The following is a 14486-nucleotide window of genomic DNA, read 5'->3' on the forward strand; positions in this document are numbered from 1 at the left end:
AAGATCCTGGTTGTCCAACAATTTCATGTATTATTGGAGAAAATAAAATTAAAAAAGCTTTGTTGGATTTGGGAGCAAGTGTGAATTTACTTCCTTATTCAGTTTATGAAAAACTTAATTTAGGAGAATTAAAACCCACTTCTGTTACTCTCTTACTGGCGGATAGGTCAATCAAAATACCTAGAGGTATTGTAGAAGATGTGTTGGTTCAAGTTGATAAATTCATATATCCTGTAGATTTTATTGTTTTGGATACACAACCAATAGAAGTACATAATGAAATTCCAGTAATATTGGGACAACCATTTCTAGCAACTTCAAATGCTTTAATTAATTGTCGAAATGGAATAATGAAATTGTCTTTTGGAAATATGACTCTAGAACTTAATGTGTTCAATTTATGTAAACAACCAAGTATTAATGAAAATGAATATGATAATGAAATTGAACCAATTGTGGAAGAAAATATACAAGAAGAAAACTTAAATCAACAATCTGAAGTTTTTTCAATAGAAAGTTTTGAGTTTAAAAATAATTTTAAAGAAGATGATAATATGTTAAAACCTGTATTTTAAAATTTAAGTTTCATTAAAATTATAAAATTATGTTATTTTAGTATTGTTTGTTTATATTTAATTGTCTTACTAAATATGTTTTATTTTCAGGTTTTCTACGTGTAGGTAAAATAATGATAACTCAAGCTAGAAAATTCAAATGGAGGTGACTCAAACATGTTTGGAATCCTTGAGAAATTATGTACAACTTTGCAGAAGACATGATTGCCTAAAAAGTTCTTAAGATGATCAAATTGTGCAAATATCAAAAGGAGGACAAATTTACTTTTACTATGACCAGCATATAGTAAAAAAATCATAACTATTTCAATATTTAACCAAATGAGGTGAACCAAGTGGCCAAATTCATCGATAGACAATTCCCCATATGTTTGCCGTTTTAAGCAGAGTCAAATTCGGTGATTAAAGTCGTGGAACAAAGCATTGAAAGAAGGGACATGGAATTGAACTTGGAAGAGACAAAGAATACTATTGCAACTACATGGCATTAATAAAAATTTTGACCCTTTCTCTCATTTGGCCTATAAATAGAGGCCTTGTGCTAGCTTGAGAATCATTCTATCTCATTGTAAAATATAGTGTGAGTGTGTATCAAAGTTCTAAGTTCCAATATATTTTCTTTCATGTTCTCAACTATGAGTGATATTTTAGTGTTGATCAAAAGTAAGCTTATGGCAAGCTAAATCTATTATGTCAAGGTGAAGAGGATGCATTCTTGGTGAAGTAAGATTGTTTATATTTTGTATATTCTTTCTTTATTTCTTTTCATTTAGCTAACTTATTTTTATTGTAGGTATAAAAATGAATTATTTGTTGTTATCAATTTACATCAAATGCTTGATACCATTAAAGTGGTTATCTTGATTTGTTGTTTAATTTTGATACAATAAATATTTCATCACTTATTATTATATATATATAGATATATATATATATTTATATAATAATATCATAATATTTCATTTAGACGATAGTGTGGCTCTGCCGGTTGTTTTAAATGAAATATTATGATTTAATACTAACATCTAACAATCTAACATTTACTTTATCGCAACTAACTTTTATTTTTCGCATCTTTTACTTTCTCACAACTAACTTTTACTTTCTCGCAACTAACATTTACTTTATCGCAACTAACATTTACTTTATCGCAACTAACTTTTTCTTTACCGCAACTAACTTATTAAATCAATATATTTCATTTAGGCAATAGCGTGGCTCTGCCGGTTGTTCTAAATAAAATATAATGATTTAGTTTAACATTTACTTTATGCAATTATTTATTTATATAGTCATAATTATAATCATAGGTACCATATATAAAATATCGGTTAATTCGATATTTTCTATAGTGGGAACTATATTATATTATGTGTGTGTTTAATTTTCTTGGAACCATTATTTATGGTGGTTTCTTTTGTTTTACTTTTAGTTAAACAATATTACATAAACCAAGAATAAATCCTCAAGCCTCGACAAAATTTATAATTTGTAAACTTCATTCTTGTATTTGGTAATCTATAAATTAATAAATTTAAACTCAAAATAACATCTCTGTGGATCGATCTCGTACTTACGAAATATATTACTTGCAGACAACCTACACTTGGGTGAATTATTATTTAAGTATTAGCAAGTTTTTGGTGCCGTTGCCGGGGAGGTATAAATTAAGTTTATATTTGTTAATTATGTTTTATTTATAAGTATTGTGTTGTTTTTTTTTTTTTTTTGTATGAGTATTTGGAGTCGAAAAAAAAGTGGTAGACTTATTCGAGTATCTGAAAATAATTTAAACATGGATGATAATTCAAATAATCAAGATGATAATAATAATAATAATAATAATAATCAAGAACATGATCAATTAAGAACACTTAGGCACCATATGAACCCTATTAGAACTAGTGCCCCATCTTGTTTAGTTTTTCCTCCTGATGCATCTAATTTCAACTTCAAACCTCAAATTATTCAACTTTTACCAAATTTTCATGGCTTAGATTCTGAAAATTTATATTTGCATCTAAGAGAATTTGAGGAAGTTTGTAACACTTATAATGATCAAAATTGTAGCATGGATATAGTTCGATTAAAGCTTTTCCCTTTTTCTTTAAAAGATAAAGCTAAAACATGGCTACAAAATTTAAGATCAAGTTCAATAAGATCATGGGAAGAAATGCAACAACAATTTCTTAAAAAGTTTTTACCTTCCCATAGAACAAACTCTTTTAAAAGACAAATTACAACTTTTTCTCAAAAACAAGGAGAAACGTTTTATCAATGTTGGGATAGATATAAAGAATTACTTAATACATGCCCACATCGTGGTTTTGAAACATGGAGAATAGTTTCTCACTTTTATGAAGGTCTAATACCTAAAGATAGGCAAATGATAGAATTCATGTGTAATGGAACTTTTGAAGATAAAAACCCAAATGAAGCTATGGAATATTTGGATTCATTAGCAGAAAATGCTCAAAATTGGGATAATATAGGCACAATAGAACCACCAACAACTAAAAACAATAATTCAACAAATGGGGGTGGTATCTATAATCTTAAAGATGATATAGATATTCAAGCTAAACTTGCATCTTTAGCAAGAAAAATTGAGTCATTAGAAATGAAAAAGAGTGGTCAATTAAAAAGTATTCAAGAAATTATTTGTCATATATACGATACACATGATCATGCTACAAAAGATTGTCCAACATTACCTTCATTTAAAGAATGTCTCCATGAACAAGCAAATTATGTTAACAATTATAAAAAAACCAATACTAGATCCTTTTTCACCATCATATAATCCTGGATGGAAAAATCATCCTAATTTTAGTTGAAGGAATGATAATAATGCACAACCGTCACAACAATATTTTCAAAATAACCAAAATCATCAAGGTTATATTCCTTATGTTACACCTCCAAGAAAAACTTTGAAGATGTAATTCATGCATTTATCCAAAAGCAAGAGTCTATCAAGATTCAAAACAGTCAATATATGAGTGATTTGAAAGAAACTCTTGCAAAATTTGCATCTGCACTTAATATTCATGAAAAAGGAAAATTTCCATCGCAACCTCAACCTAATCCTAAAAATCAAAATCAAGAATTAAAAAATGAAAAAATTGATCAAATAAAATCTGTTATTACCCTTAGAAGTGGTAAAATAGTTAATGATCCATATAGTAATGAAAACAAGGATCATTTAAAATCAAAGAGTAAGGATGATAATCCTGATACTTTTGAGAATGATGATACCTTAAATTTTAAGAATAATATGGTGAAGGATAAATCATCTGAAATAGTAAATAAGTCAAATAAACCTCCACCATTTCCTCATGCATTAACAAATCATAAAAAACAAAAAAGTGATTCTGATATCTATGAAGTTTTTAAACAAGTGAAGATAAATATTCCATTATTAGATGCTATTAAACAAGTACCTTCTTATGCAAAATTTTTAAAAGACTTATGTACTGTAAAGAGAAAATTGCATGTGAAGAAAAAAGCATTCTTGGCTGAACAAGTAAGTTCTATTCTTCAAAATAATTCTAGTTTAAAATATAAAGATCCTGGTTGTCCAACAATTTCATGTATTATTGGAGAAAATAAAATTAAAAAAGCTTTGTTGGATTTGGGAGCAAGTGTGAATTTACTTCCTTATTCAGTTTATGAAAAACTTAATTTAGGAGAATTAAAACCCACTTCTGTTACTCTCTTACTGGCGGATAGGTCAATCAAAATACCTAGAGGTATTGTAGAAGATGTGTTGGTTCAAGTTGATAAATTCATATATTCCTGTAGATTTTATTGTTTTGGATACACAACCAATAGAAGTACATAATGAAATTCCAGTAATATTGGGACAACCATTTCTAGCAACTTCAAATGCTTTAATTAATTGTCGAAATGGAATAATGAAATTGTCTTTTGGAAATATGACTCTAGAACTTAATGTGTTCAATTTATGTAAACAACCAAGTATTAATGAAAATGAATATGATAATGAAATTGAACCAATTGTGGAAGAAAATATACAAGAAGAAAACTTAAATCAACAATCTGAAGTTTTTTCAATAGAAAGTTTTGAGTCTAAAAATAATTTTAAAGAAGATGATAATACAAAACTTGAATTAAAAGTTTTACCATTAGAATTGAAATATGTATTTTTTGGTGAAAATAAAACATTTCCTGTTGTAATTTCTTCCACTTTTTTGCCAAATCAAGAAGAAGATTTGATTAAATTACTTAAAAAATATAAAAATGCAATTGGATGGACTTTGAAAGATATAAAAGATATGAATCTTTTAATTTGTACACATAAAATTCACTTAGAAGAAAATGCTAAAACATATCAACAACCACAAAGAAGGTTAAATCCACATATGAAGGAAGTTGTTAAGAATGAAGTATTAAAACTATTAGACGCTGGAATTATCTATCCAATTTCAGATAGTAAATGGGTAAGTCCAACACAAGTAGTACCTAAAAAGTCCGGCATCACTGTTATAAAAAATGAAAAGGGAGAGTTATTACAAGCTAGGATTCCATCTAGTTGGCGTATGTGTATTGATTATAGAAAATTAAATGATGCAACTAGAAAAGATCATTTCCCACTACCATTTTTAGATCAAATTCTAGAAAAAGTAGCAGGAAATTCTTATTACTGTTTTCTTGATGGGTATTCGGGGTATTATCAAATACCTATATCATTAGAAGATCAAGAAAAAACTACTTTTACTTGTCCTTTCGGAACTTTTGCATTTAAAATAATGTCATTTGGTTTATGTAATGCTCCGGCTACTTTTCAAAGATGCATGTTAAGTATTTTCAGTGATATGATTGAAGAATATGTAGAAGTTTTTATGGATGATATAACTGTTTTTGGAAACTCATTTGAAAATTGTCTTAAAAATCTAGAAGAAGTATTAAAAAGATATGAAGAAAAAAATCTTGTTTTAAATTGGGAAAAATGTCATTATATGGTTAAATCTGGGATTGTTTTAGGACATGTGATATCTGAAAAAGGAATTGAAGTTGATAAAGCCAAAGTTGATGTTATTGCTAATTTAACATCACCAAAAACGGTCAAAGAAGTTCGATCATTCTTGGGTCATGCAGGATTTTATAGAAGGTTTATAAAAAACTTTTTCAAATCTTTTAACAAAAGATACACAATTTGAATGGACTCAGAAATGTGAAAATGCTTTTAAAAAAATTATTAATCTTTTAGTTACATCACCTATTTTACAACCTCCAGATTGGTCTTTACCATTTGAATTAATGTGTGATGCAAGTGATTATGCTATAGGAGCTGTGTTAGGACAAAGAAAAAAAGGAAAACCTTATGCAATCTATTATGCTAGTAGAACCTTAAATAGTGCCCAAATAAATTATTCAACTACTGAAAAAGAATTACTTTCAGTAGTATTTGCATTAGATAAGTTTCGATCTTATTTAATTGGTTCTACTACTATTGTTTACACCGATCATTCTGCCATATAATATTTATCAAATAAACAAGATGCTAAGCCAAGATTAATACGGTGGATTTTATTATTACAAGAATTTGATATTATAATTAAAGATAAAAAAGGAAAAGAAAATGTTATAGCCGATCATTTATCTAGAATAATGACTGAATCATCTCATAATGAAATACCAATAAATGAAAAGTTTCCAGATGATCAGTTGTTTTATGCTATTATGCCCTGGTTTGCTAACATTGTAAATTTTCTTGTGACAAATAAAATGTCTTCTCATTGGAATTCACATGATAAGAATAAATTCTTGATAGAAGTTAAAATATTTTATTGGGATGATTCTTACTTATTTAAGTATTGTCCTGACCAAATTTTTCGACGATGCATACCCGACAATGAAGTAAGTAATGTTATTAAATTTTGTTATTCTGAAGCATGTGGAGGTCATTTTTCATCCAATAAAACAGCTACAAAAATCTTACAATGTGGATTTTATTGGCCGTCTTTATTCAAAGATACGCATTTATTTTGCAAATCTTGTGAAAACTGTCAGAAGATGGGATCAATTTCAAAACGAAACATGATGCCTTTAAATCCAATCATAATTATTGAAATATTTGATAGTTGGGGGATAGATTTTATGGGTCCATTTCCATTATCTTTTGGATATAAGTACATTTTAGTCGCTGTTGATTATGTTTCAAAATGGATTGAAGCAATTGCATGTAGAACTAATGATCATAAAGTTGTTATAAAATTTTTAAAAGAAAATATTTTTAGCCGATTTAGAATACCTAGAGCAATAATTAGTGATGGGGGAAGTCATTTTATAAATAAATCATTTTCTTCTTTGTTAAGAAAATATGGCATTACACATAAAGTTTCTACCCCATATCATCCTCAAAGTAATGGTCAAGTTGAACTTGCAAATAGAGAAATAAAACAAATTTTAGAAAAAACAGTTAATCCAAATCGAAAAGATTGGTCTTTAAGATTAACTGATGCATTATGGGCATATAGAACTGCATTTAAAACATCATTAGGGGTGTCACCATATAGGTTAGTTTTTGGTAAGCATTGTCATTTACCGGTTGAACTTGAACATAAAGCTTATTGGGCAATTAAAGCATTTAATATTAATTTAGATGATGCATCTAAATTAAGAAAATTGCAAATAAATGAACTTGAAGAATTAAGAAATGATGCATGTGAAAATTCAAAGATTTATAAAGATAAAACTAAAGCCTTTCATGATAAAAATATTATGAGAAAGTCATTTGAAATTGGACAAAAAGTTTTGCTTTATAATTCTCGTTTGCATTTATTTTCAGGTAAACTAAGATCGAGGTGGTCAGAACCATTTATAGTCAAATTTGTTTATCCTCATGGTGCTGTTGATATTGAAAATCCTAAAAATAATGACGTGTTTAAAGTTAATGGGCAAAGACTTAAGCCTTTTATAGAAAATGAAATTCTTAATAATGAGTTTATGACTTTATATGATCCACAATAGTTGTTTGATATTTTCATTTTGTTTTGCAGATTCTAGTTCATTTCCCGGTTAAGTGGCGGATAACGGTACTCCGTGACTGTTTAAGTCGGTTTCTTCAGTTTTCCCAAAATAATTGAAATATATATATAATAATAATATGGATGTGTGTATTATGAATCTTCGTAAATATTTTGCTTGTTTACCTGATAATGCGTTGAAAAAAAATTATAAAGCTAGATGTGAGCGGCTAAGGTTGATGATGTCATATGGCATACCGAATGATGTCCGTTTGATAATTGAAGCAAAAGTCCGATTGGTTGGGGAAGCAAGTGAATTAATAATAAGACATATGTCAAGATTTAATAAAAGCACATATGCCAAAAAGCGAAGAGCTAAACGTATAGAAGGATGTCATAAATGTGCAAGGTGGACTTGTAAGGGAAAATGCAAAAATGTTGGAATGACATCAATGAATAGAGAAGATAAAATTTTATTCATTAAGAATGGTCTGAGTAAAGAGCCTTTGGATAATTTTCTAGAGGTTCTTGATACGCATTCTAGTGGGTACGTGCAAAATGAACTTCTTAAACTATGGTGGCAATTTCAACAGGAGGAATATCAATATGGACGGTGGAATCAGCCTTACAAAGAACCTACTGTAGTAACGCATATCTATTTAGATAAGTAAATATATATACACAATTTCGTCTTGGGAATCTGACGTTAAAAGACCATGTTTGCCAATTTATAAGAAAATTGGATGGGAAGCATATCCTCGACTCATAGAAGGCGTTGAAGCCGTTACTGAACGTAAAATCAGAGGAAGATGTGAGCCACAATCACAACTACGCTGTATATATTTGTTTTAATTTTTTCATTTTTATTTTCTTTTAATAATAATAATTTCTTGTTCAAATATTGACTTTTGGCATGTTACGCTTATAAATTCATATGTTGTGATCTAACAATTACAGAAAACATATTTCTCAACATGTCAACGTCCACGGTAAGTAAAATCAAAAATATTTGTGTATTTTGTGGATCTAGTGCAGGAAAAGATTTAATTTATGAAGAAGTAGCAGAAAATCTTGGAATAACACTTGCTAAAAAAAAGATTCATTTGGTATATGATGGTGGTGAAGTTGGCCTCATGGGAAAAGTTGCAAAAGCTGCGCATGCAGGTGGAAGTGAAGTTTTAGGCATTATTCTGATTACCTTAGCCACTATTACAGGACCAACAATAGGAGAAGAAATGAAAGTGGACAACATGTATGAACGAATCACTCAAATGATTGAACATTCAGATGCTTTCATTGCTTTGCCAGGAGGTTTCGGTACTTTAGAAGAAATATTTCATACTGTTTGTTGGGCACAATTAAATATCCACAATAAGCCAATTGGTTTGTTAAATGTTAACAATTATTATGATAAACTGTTATTGTTTCTTGATGATGTTGTGGAACAGGGATTTATTTCATTAGCTTCGCGAAGGATATTAGTTTCTGCTACATGTGAAGGTGAACTTATTGATTTACTGCAAGGATTTAGTCATGAACCAGATCCATCCTTATCTCAACTTAATTGGCCAACATCCAAGAGTAAGAAAAGAAAATTCATGTGATGCTAAACTTGTGATTCAACGGTATGTTTTAATGTTTTTCTTTAAGGTATGAATAATTTCTTCTTCTTCTCCTCTTAGTTTTTTTTATATAAAAACTTAAAATATATACTTATATATAGTAATAATAATAATAATTTTTAGTTCAATGTCGAGTAAGGTGTCAGTAAAATGCACCTGAGATGCATTAGTTAATAATTATTGGAAAATCACAATACACTAGATTTTAATATTCATTATATTCAAAATACAGACTAAAAGAAAAATTAGTTTTTCATATGTACCAATTTATATATATTTTTTGATCAATTAATATAAAATATATAATAGATGTGTTCATATATATATATATATATATATATATATAATTGTATGTGTTTTCAAATAAAATAATTTCTAAAATTTTTATGAGAATATAGTTAAAAGATATGGTTTGTATGGTTGTTAACATGTATAATTGAAAGAATTCTTTTGTAAAAGTATAATATATACTCACACATCTTTTGTGAGTGAGTGGTGAGAAATGAGAAAACAATTAATAAACTTTTATTGATTATTAAAAAATGGTTAATTACAAGAATATAACTCCCCTAAAAAAATATTTATTGAAAAAAGAATAAAAAAGAAGTAAATATATAACGGACTGCAAAATACTTTATTCATTGTAATTTTTTAGATTTGATTGATGTATTATCAATGTGTTCTAAAACATCAATATTGTGTTAAAAAAAACAAACAAACAAACAAACAAAAGATTTGTTTGTGCTAGATAAGTTTCAAAGGTAGTCGGATGTATCCGTTATATAAATGTTTATATATATACATATATATATATATATATATATATATATATATTTATGGTAGAATGTTTGGATAAAAATTTTATGTTATTGTAAAATTTTGCAGTCACGTTATTTAAAAAAAACAATAAAAAAAGGGGGATTTTTATTCTTTGTAAATTTTCTTATTTTGTTTTCAATATTAGTTTAATTAATTGTCTGCTTTAATACTTAGCCTTTTTCAATGAGAGCTAATATTCATTCCAACTCCATGAGTGAAAACTAGCTATTTCTTAAACATTTTGACCTGAAAGAATATATGGAGTTAAGACTTTAACAATAATATTCTTGATATTATACATGTTATGGTGGGTGGTGTGAATTATCTTTTTGACTATATTATTATAAAAAATTTAGAAATTATTTTATTTGAAAATACATACAATTATATATATATATACGAACACATCTATTATATATTTTATATTAATTGATCAAAATATATATATAAATTGGTACATATGAAAAACTAATTTTTCTTTTAGTCTGTATTTTGAATAAAATGAATATTAGAATCTAAAAATACAAGTTTTAACATATAATAAATTATTAATTTTAAGTTTCATCACACCCCCACACTATCTTATTACTAGTCCCTTAGTAATAAAATTTATCGGAAAATCACAACCTAGATTCTTTATTCCTTTTATATATTCAAATACAAACATATTCATTAAAAACAAAATCATATACCGATTTATATATATATATATTTTCGTTTAATATAATAATATATAATTAGATGTGTTTTTATTATTATTATTATTTTCTCATAATATATAAAGTAACAAATGAGGTGAACCAAGTGGCCAAATTCATCTATAGACAATTCCCCACATGTTTGCCGTTTTGAGCAGAGTCAAATTCGGTGATTAAAGTCGTGGAACAAAGCATTGAAAGAAGGGACATGGAATTGAACTTGGAAGAGACAAAGAATACTATTGCAACTACATGGCATTAATAAAAATTTTGACCATTTCTCTCATTTGGCCTATAAATAGAGGCTTTGTGCTAGCTTGAGAATCATTCTATCTCATTGTAAAATATAGTGTGAGTGTGTATCAAAGTTCTAATTTCCAATATATTTTCTTTCATGTTCTCAACTATGAGTGATATTTTAGTGTTGATCAAAAGTAAGCTTATGGCAAGCTAAATCTATTATGTCAAGGTGAAGAGGATGCATTCTTGGTGAAGTAAGATTGTTTATATTTTGTATATTCTTTCTTTATTTCTTTTCATTTAGCTAACTTATTTTTATTGTAGGTATAAAAATGAATTATTTGTTGTTATCAATTTACATCAAATGCTTGATACTATTAAAGTGGTTATCTTGATTTGTTGTTTAATTTTGATACAATAAATATTTCATCACTTATTATTATATATATATATAGATATATATATATATATTTATATAATAATATCATAATATTTCATTTAGACGATAGTGTGGCTCTGCCGCTTGTTTTAAATGAAATATTATGATTTAATACTAACATCTAACAATCTAACATTTACTTTATCGCAACTAACTTTTATTTTTCGCATCTTTTACTTTCTCACAACTAACTTTTACTTTATCGCAACTAACTTTTACTTTATCGCAACTAACATTTACTTTATCGCAACTAATTTTTTCTTTACCGCAACTAACTTATTAAATCAATATATTTCATTTAGGCAATAGCGTGGCTGTGCCGGTTGTTCTAAATAAAATATAATGATTTAGTTTAACATTTACTTTATGCAATTATTTATTTATATAGTCATAATTATAATCATAGGTACCATATATAAAATATCGGTTAATTCGATATTTTCTATAGTGGGAACTATATTATATTATGTTTGTGTTTAATTTTCTTGGAACCATTATTTATGGTGGTTTCTTTTGTTTTACTTTTAGTTAAAAAATATTACATAAACCAAGAATAAATCCTCAAGCCTCAACAAAATTTATAATTTGTAAACTTCATTCTTGTATTTGGTAATCTATAAATTAATAAATTTAAACTCAAAATAACCTCTCTGTGGATCGATCTCGTACTTACGAAATATATTACTTGCAGACAACCTACACTTGGGTGAATTATTATTTAAGTATTAGCAAGTTTTTGGCGCCGTTGCCGGGGAGGTATAAATTAAGTTTATATTTGTTAATTATGTTTTATTTATAAGTATTGTGTTTTTTTTTTTGTATGAGTATTTGGAGTCGAAAAAAAAGTGGTAGACTTATTCGAGTATCTGAAAATAATTTAAACATGGATGATAATTCAAATAATCAAGATGATAATAATAATAATAATAATAATAATCAAGAACATGATCAATTAAGAACACTTAGGCACCATATGAACCCTATTAGAACTAGTGCCCCATCTTGTTTAGTTTTTCCTCCTGATGCATCTAATTTCAACTTCAAACCTCAAATTATTCAACTTTTACCAAATTTTCATGGCTTAGATTCTGAAAATTTATATTTGCATCTAAGAGAATTTGAGGAAGTTTGTAACACTTATAATGATCAAAATTGTAGCATGGATATAGTTCGATTAAAGCTTTTCCCTTTTTCTTTAAAAGATAAAGCTAAAACATGGCTACAAAATTTAAGATCAAGTTCAATAAGATCATGGGAAGAAATGCAACAACAATTTCTCAAAAAGTTTTTCCCTTCCCATAGAACAAACTCTTTTAAAAGACAAATTACAACTTTTTCTCAAAAACAAGGAGAAACGTTTTATCAATGTTGGGATAGATATAAAGAATTACTTAATACATGCCCACATCGTGGTTTTGAAACATGGAGAATAGTTTCTCACTTTTATGAAGGTCTAATACGTAAAGATAGGCAAATGATAGAATTCATGTGTAATGGAACTTTTGAAGATAAAAACCCAAATGAAGCTATGGAATATTTGGATTCATTAGCAGAAAATGCTCAAAATTGAGATAATATAGGCACAATAGAACCACCAACAACTAAAAACAATAATTCAACAAATGGGGGTGGTATCTATAATCTTAAAGATGATATAGATATTCAAGCTAAACTTGCATCTTTAGCAAGAAAAATTGAGTCATTAGAAATGAAAAAGAGTGGTCAATTAAAAAGTATTCAAGAAATTATTTGTCATATATATGATACACATGATCATGCTACAAAAGATTGTCCAACATTACCTTCATTTAAAGAATGTCTCCATGAACAAGCAAATTATGTTAACAATTATAAAAAAACCAATACTAGATCCTTTTTCACCATCATATAATCCTGGATGGAAAAATAACCAATAATGCACAACCGTCACAACAATATTTACAAAATAACCAAAATCATCAAGGTTATATTCCTTATGTTACACCTCCAAGAAAAACTTTGAAGATGTAATTCATGCATTTATCCAAAAGCAAGAGTCTATCAAGATTCAAAACAGTCAATATATGAGTGATTTGAAAGAAACTCTTGCAAAATTTGCATCTGCACTTAATATTCATGAAAAAGGAAAATTTCCATCGCAACCTCAACCTAATCCTAAAAATCAAAATCAAGAATTAAAAAATGAAAAAATTGATCAAATAAAATCTGTTATTACCCTTAGAAGTGGTAAAATAGTTAATGATCCATATAGTAATGAAAACAAGGATCATTTAAAATCAAAGAGTAAGGATGATAATCCTGATACTTTTGAGAATGATGATACCTTAAATTTTAAGAATAATATGGTGAAGGATAAATCATCTGAAATAGTAAATAAGTCAAATAAACCTCCACCATTTCCTCATGCATTAACAAATCATAAAAAACAAAAAAGTGATTCTGATATCTATGAAGTTTTTAAACAAGTGAAGATAAATATTCCATTATTAGATGCTATTAAACAAGTACCTTCTTATGCAAAATTTTTAAAAGACTTATGTACTGTAAAGAGAAAATTGCATGTGAAGAAAAAAGCATTCTTGGCTGAACAAGTAAGTTCTATTCTTCAAAATAATTCTAGTTTAAAATATAAAGATCCTGGTTGTCCAACAATTTCATGTATTATTGGAGAAAATAAAATTAAAAAAGCTTTGTTGGATTTGGGAGCAAGTGTGAATTTACTTCCTTATTCAGGTTATGAAAAACTTAATTTAGGAGAATTAAAACCCACTTCTGTTACTCTCTTACTGGCGGATAGGTCAATCAAAATACCTAGAGGTATTGTAGAAGATGTGTTGGTTCAAGTTGATAAATTCATATATCCTGTAGATTTTATTGTTTTGGATACACAACCAATAGAAGTACATAATGAAATTCCAGTAATATTGGGACAACCATTTCTAGCAACTTCAAATGCTTTAATTAATTGTCGAAATGGAATAATGAAATTGTCTTTTGGAAATATGACTCTAGAACTTAATGTGTTCAATTTATGTAAACAACCAAGTATTAATGAAAATGAATATGATAATGAAATTGAACCAATTGTGGAAGAAAATATA

At 27.5% G+C, this 14486-nt stretch overlaps 2 non-coding genes across 2 annotated transcripts; both read right to left on the reverse strand.

Moving 5' to 3' along the window:
• Window positions 1-2792: 2792 nt before the first annotated feature.
• On the reverse strand, window positions 2793-2903 carry LOC142547880 (small nucleolar RNA R71). Its single transcript, XR_012820773.1, has one exon. It is a non-coding gene; the product is annotated as a small nucleolar RNA R71 (small nucleolar RNA).
• A 9787-nt stretch (window positions 2904-12690) lies between these two features.
• LOC142547881 (small nucleolar RNA R71) lies at window positions 12691-12801 on the reverse strand. Its single transcript, XR_012820774.1, has one exon. It is a non-coding gene; the product is annotated as a small nucleolar RNA R71 (small nucleolar RNA).
• Between the last annotated feature and the right edge of the window lie 1685 nt (window positions 12802-14486).

The sequence above is a fragment of the Primulina tabacum genome, chromosome 5 (genome assembly GCF_025594145.1).
Source record: "Primulina tabacum isolate GXHZ01 chromosome 5, ASM2559414v2, whole genome shotgun sequence".
Taxonomy (NCBI): Eukaryota; Viridiplantae; Streptophyta; class Magnoliopsida; order Lamiales; family Gesneriaceae; genus Primulina; species Primulina tabacum.